The following is a 13,548-nucleotide window of genomic DNA, read 5'->3' as shown; positions in this document are numbered from 1 at the left end:
TTCTTTTTTTTTTTTTTTTGTTAAAGTGCTGAAAAGATCATCTTACATAACAAAAGTAGGTCTAAAATTATATTTGATCCCTTCTGACCGCCTAAGTGAAGGTAGAAGAATCAAATTTCACTATCATAATTGCATTTTACCTGGTCGTTAGACGATCAGTTTTTTAATAGTTTATACCTGTTATAAGTACTAATTATTTTTATTTTTTTTTTTTTTTTTCAAAAAAAATAGAAAAACCAAGCCTCCCCAAAAATATTATCCTGTGGAAGCCCCTGATAGCAAAATTGTATTTTTTGACTATTTCTAAAAATATAAAAGAATTGTAATCGGCATTGGGATTTTTTACATGAATCGGATCGGAATAAGTATCATGATTTTTTTTTACTCGTCCCATCACGAATATGAAATAATTAAATGCAGGATATCCCCTAGTTGTAAAGCCCAGGGAAATCCCGGGAAATGTAGATACCGGGAGAAAAAAACTTTACTCAATATCTAGTACTCATATGTACGTACGTACATGATCTCATTTTAATTTGTAATGAGACTTTAAAGCACATAGCACGCAATAATTTAAATAAGGCGTAAAATATTCAAATAATTGTTTTTCATTTTTTGTCTTTTTTTTTTTTTTTTTTTTGTACTATTTATTTAATGTTCATAATATCTTCTTTTTCTTTGTAGAATGGGTTTGTTTCAATATATACTTTTTTTGGATATATTGTGGGGGAGCGAATTTGCTTTTCTTATTAGTTTTTTTTTTATAGTTATTCTTGTTTAAGAAATGTACTTATGCAAATTAGACTGTTCCATTTTTGGGTTAATACTTTTTCCCGCTGGACAAAGTCATATTCTTTGTAAAGGAAAATTAAACTGTAATGGGCACTCGGTAGAGCCCAAAATCAAAATTAAGCTATTTATCTCAATTTGCTCCAAATTTATGTTCCATTATTCATTGTGTTATACCTTAACACCTCAAAATGAAAGTACCTCTTACTTTGACCATATATTAATCTTCGTACCAAGTTATATAAAAAATAATCCTTTAGCTGTCCTTAGCGACAATGATGGCTTCCCGGAAACGGTGGACGGCCTGGCATCCGCTGCGTATGTAGTACTCTGTCATGGGATCCCAGTGCTGGCTGAGAGTGGCTTTTTGGGCCTTGGTGTTTGTATGAAGGAGACTGAAAGCCTTCCACTTGCCATGTACCCAAAAACTGTAGTCGAGAGAGTTAGCATCAGGGCCTAAGGGGGGTGCAAAAGTGTAAAAAAAGAGTTCAAAAGAACTTATAACACTTTCATTGCTGGTGTCAAAAGTAGCCTCTCTCTCCGGAAGTACATATACTGTAAATCCAAGTTGAGAGTCAAGTCCATGCTCACAAGTAAAGTCAGATCTAGATATAAGACGGGTCTTAGAGCCGGAACCTAAGTACCCCGATAAGGTAAAGTTATCATGAATTATCCAAAAAGATCCTAGACCCGAACCGACTTTGGGTATTCTTACTTTTACGGATAATAAAATGAAATACTTAATTCTATTTATATATAAAATATTATCTATATCGAACGTAACATTTTTATTTAACTAGATTAGTGATCGGAGCCACATTTATATCAACAGTTGTACACATAACTTTCTACACGCTATTAACTCATAGACATAAAAATTAGTTAGAATAATGAGCTAATTACCAACTGATTTTGGGCCTTTTTTTTTTCTTTTGGAAGAGAGGTTGCAAAATAAAACAAATTTAACAAGTCCAAATTGAGTAACAAATTTTTAGTACAAGTCCTCTACTACTTGGTTTATCATTTATGTGGTCTAAGAATTGTACTATGTTTTGTGGTATCTCTATTTTATCGATTACTAGCAGGAGAAATCGGGATTGCTCGGAGTTATTTGGAACGCCCAAAAAACAAAAAAACAGACAAACTTTAATTATTAAAACTACTCCCTTCATAGATATATATTTGATGTGCTGGGCTAAGAAATATCCATACAATCAAACGTTTGCGTAATATTAAAAAAAAAGAAGACTAAGTAGAGTTGTATAAAAACGATATGTAACAATGAATAAAATCTTGCAAGCGTTTAGGTCAATTCATACATTTTTTTAAAAATTAGAAGTACTTTATATAAAGAAATAAATATGACTTTAGATGAGGTTTTACAACGACCTAAAGTACTCGTTGGGACATCAAGTCATATTTAAAAAAATCAAAAGCTCATATTTTTTTTCTTGTATTCTTGAAGAGAGAACATTTAAGTATTGAGCAATTACTTATGAGTGTGCTCATGAAAAACGGAAAGTAACCCCAAAAATTTCATCTTCTATATTAATGTAGCAAAGTTTGTATGTTTGCTGGTGCCTAAAAACTCCAGTCAATGCTGGATATTTGCACTAGCCTTTGATAAAATAGAGAAACTGCGTCATTGAGAACATCTTAGTAGTGATAGTCGTCGTTACCGAAGGTAACGGCTCTATGAGCCAGCCCTGGAAGTGAACAATGGAAGCCAGCTCCCCACAAATCAGGAGCCTCCCCCTTCCCTCCATGAAAGAGTTTTTGCTTTTATTAATAAAAGGCAATTGCCTCAAATTATGAAGCAAATGACTTTTTTTGTAAAATATAATTCTGCACCAGGGCATCAACAGGATTATATATATATTTTTCTTTTTGAGAAAATGAAATTTCAAATATTATGTGGGAAAAAATTTAAAAATGAAAAGAATGGTATTACTATATTTAGTGATGAAAATCGGGAGTACTTTTTTGCTTGTCCGTTTTTTGAGGGGGTTTTTTGGTTGTCAAACTGAAGAGTGAATGTTTGAATGTTTGTTATCTGTTGTTATTTTATATAACTCCTGCAGAGTGAACTTACATTCAATTATATTGGAACCCTCATTGACAATTTATTTGTGCTCATAAAAGACAGAGAGTAACCTTGAAGATTTGTTCCGGAGTTCTACGTTTATTTATTTCTCCTTTTTCTCTCTTGTCACAGCTGATTGTAGCTGATCTAATGAATCGTCATGACAGCGAAGCTGATCTCCTCCAAATCATTTTTTTCAAATTGTCAGGTTTAGCATCTTGATATTCGGTTTCTTTTTTTAACATGCCCAAAATATACATCATTTTCATCACTAACTGCAATTTAAGCAAACTTTGTCTGTTTACCAACGCTAATAACACTTACTTATGTTAGTCACTTATATGACAGAAAAATACTCAAATGCACCCATTTTATTATTCAATCAAACTTTAAGTAGCTTTCATGAATAAGAATAGTTTGTCGTTATCCTGAAATAATTAAGGCTGCATTTAATATTCTTATCAAATATGGATGTTGATAAGTATTTCAACGATATTTGACACATTTTGATGATGACGTGACTTACTTACACACTTATGAGGATATCATTGAGCAAAGTTTGTTCCATATAACGGTTTTGGAACTTGATTTGGGGATGTCTTTAACATTTTTGAATTAATAAATCCTTACTATCAATTAAGTCAGTATGCTAACTTCACAGCATCAAAAACTACAATATTCAAGATTTTAGGCAGCTGCTGATTCTCTGTATATTTTGTATCTTACATGTACTGTTCTTAACGTTCATTGGTTAAGCTCAAATAACCAACTGCTTTTAAGATATCGCAACTTTTAATAAAGAATAGTGCCACATTTGGAAGAGTATTTCTTATTGTAAAAAAATGATTTTGGGTCGTTTTTCTTTCTCTTTCTAAAGTTTAGTAAAAAAATTAATGGCAGTGAATGAGAAGTGTGTTCAAAGAGCCCTCTAGTACATGAGTAACATACTAATATAATATTTAAAATATATATTTTATAAATAATTACATATTAATAATACACCAATCCTATATAACAAAGAATATTTAATACTTATTTCTTGTTAGGTGTAAAAGGGCCTACGTCAAGTCAAATACTTAAAGACATTAAATATATATTTAATATTTTAAGGTGCAAATGGATTTGTGCTATTATTTTTTTCTTTTTAACAATATAATATTAATGTTTTGAATATTAAAACAAAGAATTATTTTGCGTAAAATAAATTTTTGTTAAGATTTTTTGGGGTATAGGCTTATATTTTATTGTTATGTCATTGGGAGATAACGACGACAATCCATGCAAACTCAAGAGACTTACTCTCATTACTCTATACCATAGACGTGCCATTAACAATGTTATTACGCTCCACATAATTTTAAACAAAAAAGATACACCTATTTTCTCTACCCCGGAAACTAAACCATGGCTACTTCTTCTAGGAAACGAGAATGTCTTATCACAACACCATCTATCTCTCAAACCCCAATAGGAACATTTTCAAAAACATAGTTTTTATTTTAAAATCAGATTTTTTTTGGAGTTCCATAGCTCAATACTTTCGTCAGGGAAAAAAGTTTGTTCTCAAGTGATTTTTAGTTCATTCTATTTTTATATGGCATACTGGGTGGAAACTTGTAACATATATTATGTTGATTTGAGAGGTTCTGTGTAAGAGAATTAGAAATGTCTGTAATGGTATAGGGTTCTAAAGTACCTGTTTATTTTTTTAAATCGGAAGAGAAATGGTATTGCAGCGGGATTCAAGGCTTAGGGCATCAACACTTCTTCTCCAACAGAGGTGGTCAGGCTAGACCGCAACAAAGAGGAACCTTCAACGGCATTGTGGCGTCCCTGATCTGGTTCCTGGAGGGTTATAGACTCACTACAGCCATGTACATATACGTTTCCTAGCCCAATCTGCTCCCTGAGTTCAAGCAAATTTTTCGGACTGCAATGTCACCTTTCAGCAAGATGGGGCCCAACTCACTACGAAAATTATTCATACTTTCTTAGCTAACAATATCCCTTTTCGGGACAAGAGAATGTGGACACCATACATTCCAGATGTCAATCCACTCGACTTTTCTTTCTGGCCGCATATCGTAAGGAGGGCGGCCTGCAGCATCCATCATCAAACGTTGAAGCCATAAATGTATCTTCGTTAAGGAGGGCTGCCGCGGACCCGAACTTCATTCGTAATAACTGCAAATATTTTTACAAGAGGCTTGTCGCCTCCTGAGAGGCCAATGGCAGCCAAATAGAGTAAATCAATTTATCATTGTCTATGTATCAGAAACAGATTAATTATTTTGTGTGTTAAGTGTATAATTAAAGAATGGCTGGCTATTTTTAATTTTCTTTTCAATTTGTAAGTGTCAAGTTTCCATCTGGTGTTTATATATATGTAATGTACAGGTTATGATGTCCATAGACGTTGGTACTTGTATAGCAAAGTGTACAAGATTCAATTTCTTCATCATAAATAATGCATTATTTAATTACAACACTGGTTATTCTAATGACTAACTATGAATTCATACTAATAGTCAGAAATTACACCATTAATATATGAATCACCCATCGAGTATTCAATTATCACATTATCCTTATACTGTGAATCCTTCATTTAAAATTATTAGTCGCAGTTTTTGGTTGTAACTTGTACAAAATATATAAGTGGTCCTCGGGCCTTTACGAGACTTAGTATATGAAATTTAAGTCAACACACTTAGTTATTATATATCTCCGATAAAGGGAATTATGAAGTTGGATTCTCGTTAGCAACAAGTTATCAAACAGATCTGGTCATACTTGGCTTTCATCAGTTGATTGTAACACTTTTCATAAAGCATTAAAATAAAGTGATAAATACGAAATTACTTTTTCCCCAAGCTAATACAAATAAAATTAAATGGTAATATACTAAAATAAATAGAAACTTATTAGTTATATATAAAGAAAAGTAGACATAATGTATTCATCATCAAATTTTAATTAGTCTAATTGTTTAATTCGATATTGTTCAACTGTCTCAACCGTGTCCCTGGCTACGGGGATTTTGCAACATTTGAGAAGTCCCTTAAAAAGGCTATATTTTATAAATATACTCAAAAAATTGTAGACATAAAACCACGGCTAAACAACTCCTTGAACATGCTGTAACTTGTGTGAGCAAATTGTACAAATGAAAAGGATGTGCTCATTTTCACTTACAATAAAAAGTATTCTATTTTTTTTACTCGTCTAAATAATCAATTATTACAATATATGCACATTTAATAAAATGACATGGCTTTTGTATAAATCGCTCTCAATGTGCTCATTAATAATAAAAGATAATATAAGAACTAGTAGTCAATAATTATTAAAATCCTACTCCTTAATCCCTGATCTCCAAAGCAGTTAAAAATATACGCACAACTTAAAATGACCGTAATATTTTAAATTCTCACTTCATAAAATCCTCGATCCCGGACGTTCATAATACTTAACATGTCGTTCTGTTGTAATATAATTTGCATAAAATTTTCGTTACGGCAGAGCCTGCTTTTAGGTGAGTCATTGTTGTTGGGGGCATAGTCACAAGCCAATCTTCCTTCTAAATTTATATTCCATATTCTCTTCTATTTTTGTTTCCACAATTTTCTTCACAGGCTCAATTTTATTACATTCTTAGAACAAATGGAAGGAAGATTCAATCTATTTCTTACAGAAAGAGCAGAGTTTATCAGCTTCATTTTCTCTAGATTTGATAGTGAAGATTATGGAAGTTGCAAGACGATAGTTTAACCATTTGTCCTTGAAGTTGGTGAACGAATTCTCCATTTCCCAAATTCTAAGTTAGACTCACCCACATTCTGAAGACGTCTGGAGACTAAGAGGACCGGATGGTTAACACTCTGGTTTTTCTCTATATCTCTCCTGAACAGTCGCATCTGAATAGCCTCTAAAGTAATATAGAAAGGCATATGTGGACCCATGCTCGCTTTTGCCTTTCCTATCCACTTCATGACCAAGATTCGGTTTGCTGTGTGAAAGCTTTTGGAATGAACACTCCGAAACGTACCCAGCGGCTCTCTGGAAACAATTCCAAAGTGTTTCAGCAGATCTGTTCTTTACTCTTGAAGAAAATATTATGAGTTGCTCTTTAGTAGCTAGAAGTGGAAGTGCACCGACTAGAAATCCACGATGAAGACAACCTGCTCCAGTATTTAAAATAACTAATAATAAGATTCCTTTTGATTCAAAATAATATGATATGTCAGGTTGCTAAAAAACAAAAACATACTATGAACGTGGGCATCCTGACAATTTAAAAAATATTTCGGAGAGGAACAGCTTAGCATTCATGAAGTTTTATTAGATTAGCTGCGATCAGCTATGAGAGAAAGTGAATAAACACAAACCCTACTCCGTACATAGTAATTTTATAAACAAAAAATCCACCAACAATTGAGGGATCTTGAATGATTATATTATTTTAAGTGAAAATAATTACCTAATATTACAGGTTGCTATAACACAATTGTCCTCGCTACACAATAGTCATATTTTTAAACAATTGAATAGTAACCGGAATTACGGTATTTAAATATTGAAACAAACGTATTTTTGGAATGTTTTACACAAAAGGAAGTTACGGATGTTTAAAGGATGAAGAATGCGTGGCATGAAATCACTCATGAATGTCTACTACAGTAACTTGGAATATCTTTGAGTGATGAAACAGATCCCAGATAACATTTTTAGACTTTAAACGGACAGGTTTGTAATTAAAGTTTATGCATATTGAAGGAGGATCGTTCTAAATTCTAGTAGGATCAAAGGACGTGAATAGGATTTTTCTTTTTGGATTGACTAGCTTGAGTGAATATTTCTATTTATTTATTATTTTTGAAATTTTTTTTTCATTTACCGTGTGGTTTGTTAAAATCGGAACACTGAATTTTAATCTTTAACAAGATATAATTTATAAACTAGCAATATAATTTTAACCAAATTAATACTATAAATAGATGTGTGTCAAAGCTCTATTAATCGTTAATTTAACAGAAATAATGGGTTCCAGACGGCGGCGGAAGGCCTGGCGCCCACTACAGATGTAATCATCTGTCATGGCTTCCCAGTGTTGGATGAAAGTGGGTTAGAGGGCCTTGGTGCTTGGATGACGGACACAGCAGGCTTCGCCTTGATATACATCTAAAAGGTGTAGTCGAGGGGGTGGGTATTATGGTTTTAGGGGGCAAAAGGTTCAAAAAAGAGTTCAAAATAGTATTTTAGTGGAGAAAATGGGTTTCTCTCATGATTAGTGTCAAAAGTGGTCTCTCCACCCTCACAAGGCTCTTTCCATCCACTTTTTTAAAGTTCTCTGGACAATTTGGTGTAAAACCATGATATCTCTTGCATGGGTCCTCATAGACTTCAGGGGATTTGCCTGGTCTATATTCTTTAAGCCCTCTAAGTCCAGTTTTGCCTTTTTGACGGAGCCCTTCTCCCTCTCCAACTTGCTGACGGTATAAATGAGGGTCCTGGAAACCAGCTGCTTGGAGTGTACGAATGGAAATGTGTTGATCACGTTCAAGTTTCCTTTCTCGAGTTGTACGTAAGATAGACTTTTCAGATTTGTTTTGGATTAATTATTGAATCAGTTATTGCTTATATTTCAATGGGCCAGTTTGTGTTAAAGCCCAAAATTTGACAAAAAATAATAATTTAAATCGAAAAAAACAATTTATTTAATATTTAATTTATTTTTACATCACTCAGCTAACCAGCTTTCAATTTATACATTTTTGAAAAGACGCTTTAATTCAAATTTAAAAACGTATTGACTCAGAATGTTTTCAAACATTTCGTCCATGTAAAAATGAACGTAGTCACAATTTAAAGAATGTTATTGAAGAGAGCAGTTTCGCTGTCAAGAAGTTTCACAAGATTAGATGCTCGCAGCCATGTAAGTAAATAAATCTAAAAATTCCCACACTACCTATCAAGCAAGGACATTAGCAGGAAAGGCTCTGTTGTCGATCCTTGATTCTACTCTGAGTCTCACAGGGACTTATACCTATTAATTACCAAGAAATACTCTATTTCCCTCTCCATCATTTGTGAGTACACATAATCGTGGTTGCACTTTATACATATATGTTCTCTTCTTACGTTTGAATGATAGCGGGTTTAAATTCTAAAAAAGCACTCTTCTGGTTGCCATAAAAAATGTTTGCACGCTGAAAATACTGCTGATTGCTTAGTCATTCTCTCAAACAAAACGAAAAAGAGACAAATTTACAGAGTGGTTCATTTAAATCTGAACACTTACTAATTTAATAATTAATAAATCATTGAAATTAATTCATATTTCAATATATTAAACAATTAGCTACAAAACAAAACAAACCTTAGCTCTCTAGCTTAAGAAATCTTAGTCGAGAAAATGACACTTGAACGTAATCTGCAAATTTTAATTCACACACTTCAAGCAGCTGGGTGTCTCCAGGACCACCGTCTTCGCCATCAGCAATTCCGAAACGTTAGAGAGGAAGAAGGGTTCTGACAAAAGGTCTAAATTGGACCCGGAGGAGTTAAAAAAAAACCCTGCCCAATATTCTCGAGTCCATGAGGTCCAATTTCCTTCGTTGCAATACTCTTTTGAATGAGTTGTTTTAAGTTCTTTTGAACTCTTTTTTGACACTTTTGGCACCCTTACTACCCTGATGCCTGCCCATTCGATTACATGTCGCGGGGAGAGACTGCAGTGTCCATTATCAAAACACCAGGGCCCTCAATGCCACTTTCAGCTAGCACTGAACGCCATAATAGACGACTACATCTGCTAGGAGTGCCAAGCCTTCTGCCACCGCCTGGAAGACATCATTGCCGCCAAGGACAGTAAAATTAATCAATTATATCTTGTTGAAATTTAAAATTGGAATTGTTCACATTTTAATGTACCACTTGGTTCTGAATGATGAAATTTATGTTGTCCAATGATTCCCCTTTAGCTCAGATACTCAAAAATAAACTGAAAGTATGAACAGCACACTGATTTTCACCTCAATCATCAAACCTGCATAATATAGACAATTCGATGCAGATATTAATTATGAATGGAAATCAATACATACACATGTGGAGAAAAAGGATTTACATAGAATCCTTGAAGTCATCATAATTCATTTGTAAATCTAGCGTGGGTTTATGTACAGATGTGTCAGAGAGTAATCTGCCTTTCAATTGATTTTTGAATATCTTAAATAAAATTGAAAGGCTTCTTTACCCAAAATATTTCCATAGTTTTTAGAATAGAAGATATGATTTATGGTATTCAACCCACGACAAAGGATTTTTGCAAAATATGTACATTAGATTTACCAGAGCAGTATCAACTAGAGTTCCTCATTTTACTGGAAATTGTATTACAGCTGTATCTCGGGAAAATTCGAGATCCCGTTTATAAATAATGAATACAGTGAAATTTAAGAATTTATTTGTATACTTTAAAAAGAATAAATCTTATACTAGTTTTAGCCATAAAGTCTCAATTCTCATTTTCTTCCTTTTTTTATCATTATCACATCTCTAATTAAGACACGTGCTTACGGTCTAATCTTTAACTTCTTTGACTTCCCAGCCTTGACCACCTTAATTATGTTAGACTGGTGTATGGACACTTTTTTGGAGAATTTTTAAATGAAGATCACAAGTTTGTTCTCAAAAATTGATTATGTATCAGAGGTTAGCTGAACTAGCTAACCGCTTCGTGGACGATCCTTGTCGTTTGCAAACGTGGTGTATATTCTAGTGGTTCACTCTAATCTGCTTGACGATGTCAGAGGTTTCATGGCCGATGTGGATTGAAGTTTCCTTCGACAACTTTTTTGTTTCCATCTTTGTACAGAAGCTTAGGAATATGTGTTTTCAATAACTCCTCTGAAAAATAACCACAATATCTTTTCATTAACTTTAAGATTCAAACTCTCTACACCCCTTTTAAAAACAGTAAGGCCATCATTTTATCATTTTTTGGAATTGGTAATCTGAAGAATACATTCAACTACATTCAGTTATATTCAAAACATGATTTATCATTCGTGTGTGTTCATAAGAGACGGAGAGTAAACTTTAGAATTTGTTACAAAGGACATGTGGCCATCATCTTTGACGGATTTGAACCTGTTGGACTTTGCTATGTGGGGCACTTTGGAGAGGGAGACTAACCGGACATCTCATCCAAACGTGGACTCCCTGAAGACCGCCATTGTGAAGGAGTTGAACAACTTGTCCGAAAAGTTCATCATCAACTTCTGCAAGGATTTCCGCCACTGATTGGAGGCTCTGGTTACTGCTGAGGGCGGCCATATTGAGTGAACATGTTCAAAAAGGTTGTGTCTCAAAGTTTTTTTACAAAAAAATTCAAAATTATTTTTCAAAAAAAAAAATTATTCACCATTTCTTTTTTAAATCAGTCATTCAGTCCCCGTTTTGCTTCCGAGCACTGTATACTCATAAGTAGTTATGTAAATACTGTTTGTTTTTTTGGAATTGGTAATCTGAATAATGAATTTTCTTTTCCTTAGCAATTCTCATTATTATTTCATTCCTGTTTAGTGAAGATCATTTTCCAAATAGATTCAATTATATTGAAACCCTGATTGAACATTCCTGTGTGCTCATAAAAGCCGGAGAGTAACCCTGAGGATTTGTTGTGGAGTTATAATTGTAAGTCCTTGTTGGACTCAGAGTAGAATTGAGGATCGACATCGGAGTAATACTTGCAAATGTCATTGCTTGTTTCCTTCCCCCACCCCTCCTCCCTTGTCAAGGCTGATTGTAAGTAATCTAATGAGACGTCGTGACAGCTAAGCTACTATCCTCGAAACCAATCTTCTAATTGTCAGTGGTACCATGTTGATTTCTGGGTTCTTTTTTTTAATATTCCCAACAAATACACGACTTTCATAACCTCCAGCGATGAATATTTCTAAGGTGTCAAAAATTAAAGGCCTGGAAGTTCAATAAGTTTTATTTATGAAAATTCTTCCTAACTAAGGAAAATGGCAAAGGAAAAGAAGAATTGACCTTTTCTATAAAAAAAAATATAATCTGCAAAAAAGTAAATAAATATATTTTTTTAAATCATTCAGCTAAATATACACGCCATTTATTAAAAAAGCCCTTAGAGAAATAGTATATAGTATATCTACTCTTAAAAAAGATTAAGGTCCATTGACTACCCGATACTATGTAGGACCAGAATTTTAAAAAATACCTAATTTATAACCTCATAATTTGAAATTCAGGAGCGTCCGCTGGGAGTTGGCTCAAAGGGTTGTAGCCCTTCCTAAGTTAATGAATGTTTGTTTGCTTTTAACAAGAAAATTTAAAAAAAAAAATTATATTCGAAAATTAAAAATTTATAACCTCATAATTTTAAATTCAGGAGCGTCCGCTGGTAGTTGGCTTAAAGGGTTGTAGCCCTTCCCAAGTTAAAAATTTTTTGTTGGCTTTTTACAAGAAAATTAAAAAAAAGAAATTTAATATTTGAAAATTAAAAAAGAAATTTAATATTTGAAAATTTAAAAGAAAAATTAAATAATTGAAATTAAAATTTTTTATCTTTTTTTTTTTCAAAAATAAAATAATTTTTGAGAATGGTTGTGAATTTTTGAAAAATTTTCGAAAAAGTTTTATATATGAAAATTTAAAAAGAAAAAAATTAGTTGAAATTTAAATTTTGATTTTTTTTTCAAAAAAAATAATTTTTTGTGAACAGTTGTTTATTTTTGAATTTTTTTTTAGAAGTTTAATGTATGAAATTTAATTTTGAAATAAAAAAATTTAATTTTGGATTATTTTGCAAAAAAATCCAAAATCCAGCAACTCCCCACCCCAAAAAAAAAAAGTATATATATATACATCTATAATCTTGCAGACGCCCCTGAAGTTGTATGTATGCAGCAACCCAAATCTTTAGAAAAGTTCATGCTAATGAAAACGTTTATTATTCTTCAATGATGTACTTTGAGATAGGAAATATATTTAGTCTCATGTAAGAAATCATATTTATTTTTCTTTAGTTATATGTGTGTTGTCAATTTTTAACGGTCTCCCGGTAAAATGTTTTGTTACTTTTAAATAAGAATATTTTTTGCCTTGCATGTTCTAGGAGCATGCCTACAATTGCATTGTCGGAATTTTTGTAATTATAATATGCAATCCATTATGGCGGAAAATAAATAATAATATTTAAAACATAATAGTATGAGGATTTAATTAAGTTGCTTCACAACTTAATTTTTGAAATGTTTTTTTTTTTTAATTTATTACCCATTACAAAGTAGATTATTTAATCTAAATGCAAGTCAAATATGCAATCATGTTTATTCCTCTAATCATTTATACTGGGTAGAGATGAAAATGTACACATTTTACAATTATTATTTTTGTCAATTGAACTAAAATGACATCAGAGTGGGACATAAGACTCCAGGCTACAACTTAAATTCGTGCGGGTCCCAATCCCACTGATATTTCAAAGCTAATTGAGTGTCCAGGAAGACTATTGTCCAGCTCCGACACCCACGGCCAAAATCACGTAATTATTATTGCATAAAACATCTATTTTTGTGAAAGGTTAAAGTGACCACCACCAACTTATAGCCAAGATGCTAATTCACTTAATTATTGCTTTTGGA

Source organism: Lepeophtheirus salmonis, chromosome 8 (assembly GCF_016086655.4).
Source record: "Lepeophtheirus salmonis chromosome 8, UVic_Lsal_1.4, whole genome shotgun sequence".
NCBI classification, from domain to species: Eukaryota; Metazoa; Arthropoda; class Copepoda; order Siphonostomatoida; family Caligidae; genus Lepeophtheirus; species Lepeophtheirus salmonis.
The sequence above is the reverse complement of the archived record's forward strand: the minus strand, read 5'-3'. Positions refer to the sequence as shown.